The sequence below is a fragment of the Zingiber officinale genome, chromosome 4B (assembly GCF_018446385.1).
Source record: "Zingiber officinale cultivar Zhangliang chromosome 4B, Zo_v1.1, whole genome shotgun sequence".
Taxonomy (NCBI): Eukaryota; Viridiplantae; Streptophyta; class Magnoliopsida; order Zingiberales; family Zingiberaceae; genus Zingiber; species Zingiber officinale.
The window spans coordinates 65,386,450-65,389,880 of NC_055993.1; the positions used below are offsets into that span (position 1 = coordinate 65,386,450).

At 38.7% G+C, this 3,431-nt stretch overlaps 1 non-coding gene across 1 annotated transcript; it reads left to right on the forward strand.

The window, feature by feature from the left end:
* Positions 1-446: 446 nt before the first annotated feature.
* LOC121978895 lies at positions 447-552 on the forward strand. Its single transcript, XR_006111224.1, has one exon. It is a non-coding gene; the product is annotated as a small nucleolar RNA R71 (small nucleolar RNA).
* Positions 553-3,431: the final 2,879 nt, after the last annotated feature.

Below are 3,431 nucleotides of genomic sequence, written 5' to 3' on the forward strand. Positions count from 1 at the left end.
GGTTGTTCTGCCTTTGATTGTAACTCATGATTGCATCACATTGTTCCAGTTGATTGATTTGTGCAGTGATAGCTCCCAACGGACATGAGTCATTTGAGTGCTCTGAACTCCCACATACTTCACAAGATGTACTAATAGCATTGACCATATTAGCACTAGTCCCCATATTCTCAAATTTCTTTGTAAGAGCGTCTAATTTTGCAGACAAAAGAGTGACTGCATCTACATCAAACTTCCCTGATGCTTTAATTGCTGGGTTTACAGAATAATAGCCACCACTTCTTTCATTTGCCCATTGATGATGATTTTGTGCTACACTGTCAATAATTTCTTCAGCTTCATCTAAACTTTTATTCATAAGTGCCCCTCCAGCAGCTGAATCAAGGGACACTTTGGTATGATAGTTGATACCATTATAAAAAGTGTGCAACACTAACCATCTTTCTAACCCATGATGTGGGCATTATCTGAGCATACTATTATATCTATCCCATGCTTCAAAAAGAGATTCTCAGTCAGTTTGCTTGAAGCTTGCAATTAAATTCCTCATATGAGCTGTTTTGCTTGGTGGATAGAATTTATCAAGACACTGTTGCTCACACTGCTCCCAAGTGGTGATGCTATTAGGGGCCAAAGAATTCAGCCATTGCTTTGCCCTATCTCTTAAAGAAAACCCAAATAATAATAATCTAACTGCTTCTGAAGGAACTCCATTCATTTTCATGGTACCACATATTTCATAAAAGACCTCTAAGTGTTGATTGGGGTCTTCATGAGGTCCTCCACCAAATTGGTTCTACTGCACCATAGATATAATTGCGGGTTTGATCTCAAAGTTATTAGCTTCCACTGAAGGTCTTTAAATAATAGATCGAAAACCTCTTGCATAAGGTGCTGCATAATCCTTGAGTGGTCTATTCGCCATGTTCAAATGTTCCTGTTCTTCAATTTGACTTTGAAGAATTCTTCTTTTATGGAAAGTTCTGTCAATCTCAGGGTCAAAAGGAAAGAATTTCCCTGCAAAGTTAGATCTTCGCATACACAAGAACAAGATAGCAAATGACAATTCAACAGAAAAAGAAAAATAAAAGAATCAAAAATGCAGAATTGAATTTGTACAAAAAGAATTAACAAGAAGTAAAAGTTATACAAGAAAGTAAAAATAGAAATCTAATGATTAGTTAGAACTATGCAATATGAATGGAAAACAAATGTTATGTTTAGTCTAACTCAATTGATAATTCCTAATGTTATAGCGCAGTCCCCGGCAACGGCGCCAAAAACTTGTTACGCTCTGCAAGTGTACGGAAATGTCGCAAGTAATATAAAAGATTATCGTATCCACAGGGACTGGAATAAGCACTAGAAATGTCTCAATGCGAATTAGCTAAACAACTATCCAATTGTTTAAAATGCAAAGTGAAGGTAAACAAATCTAATATTAAAGATCAACAAACAAGAGTTTAGTGTTTTGGGTTATGATAAAGGGAGATTCTAGGAGTTTCGGTTTCTTTGTAAGATTTCTTGAATGTAAATGGTTCACCAATTCTTATCTCTCAATTGCCAAACACTAGTAGAAAGTTGCCGGTTCTCTCTTGCAATAGATAACCGGCTAAGGACTGAGAAATGTATCTAAATATGATCAATTAGACGTGAACCTACGTTGTCCTTACACAGAAGCGCACCTATTACTATGCCTTCCTCGGATATCAACATAGAAGCCCACAACTTATTAATCTATCAAGATACAAGAAACTAATCACAAGATCCATCCTACTCTCTTGAATATTCCTATTTCCTCTTCAAGATTATCTCTCAAACGTCCTTACACGGGCTTGCACCTGTCACGTGGATCCCTCGGATGATCGAGTGAGAGTTTATCTTTACAAAGTCCACAAGAAATACAAACAATCAATCAAGAATGAGAAATAAGCACAAATCACCATTAATCATTCAAGATCTAATTGATACAAGCAAGACAATGTCATTGAAACAAGAAATTGGCAAATCCACAAGAGATTACATCAATCCATCATACAAATACTCCCTTAATCCTAGAATACAAGATCTACTCCATGAATCGAGGAAGAATACCCGAAGAAATAAAGATTACAAGCATTTCTTAAATCCCCAATCCAAGAAACCAAGAAAAGGGGAAAAGAGAAAACTTATCTACGAAGAAGCCTCGTCTTCGGATCCAATCCTCGCTCGTCAAGAACTCCCCTCGAATCGCCCAGAAATCCTCCCAAGAATGGGAGGAAACCACCAAATCTTGCCTTCTCCCAAAGGGGGAGAGATCCCCTTTCAATTCATGAAGGAGGGTTTAAATAGAGGAGGAAATCGGGCGCCACACGGCCCCATGACACGGCCGTGTGAGATTCACACGGCCATGTCCAGTTCCTTCTCTGCCAAAGCTGCACGGTCGTGTGACTCACACGGCCAGGACCCTTCTGTTCTCTGGAAATGCTACACGACCGTGTGGTGCACACGACCACCACCTGCTTGGCCTCTAGAAACCTCACCCGGCCATGTAGATCTACACGGCCATGTAAGGCATCTGCTCTAATTTCTTCAAATCAAGACACGGCCGTGTGAGATTCACACGGCCATGTCCTCTTCCCTTCCTGTTAAAACTACACGGCCGTGTGTGGTACACGACCTGATGCTCTCTCCCTTCAATTCCTTCCAAGCTTGTCCGAGGACGCATAATCTTCACCAATTTCGACTCCTGTGTACAGAAAATGCACAAAAAGCAGATCTCCGAACCTAAAGAGTAAATATGCTAAAAGGAAAGCTGGAAGTATAAAAATGCATAGATCAAACATGCTCAAAGTATGTAAATGTGCGTAAAAACATGCATAAAAGAGTATATAATCTACGCACATCAATGACACTCATATAACGATCCATGATACTTTCTCATGGCGGGTCATTCAGTATACATTCTCCAATGCATACCCATGTGTCAACTTGATATCTCCATATCCATGACTTGTGAGATCAAGTCATCGAGTTGACCTACATGCTAGTCTTATTGCATTAACATTGTCCCTGAATGTTAATACTCGACTAGGAATGATTTAGAGTAGTGTTCCTTATATCATCTAACTATCGGTTCAACTAACCGATTGATATAGGTGAGAACCATCTACTCAAGGACATTATTATACTTAGTTTATTTGGCACCAATACAAGTAAGTATAATAACCAAAATCCAAATGCCTTTATTTATATAGAATATGATACAATAAGTCCAAAATACAATCATCAAATGATTGGCTCTAGGGCTCTAGCTAACATTATTACCTATAAGGGTCGCTTGGTAGCTAAAGGTTTCGAGCAAATTCATGGTATTGACTATGATAAAACCTTTTCTCCAGTAGCGATGTTTAAGTCCATTCGAATCATACTTGCTATTGCAGCATATCACG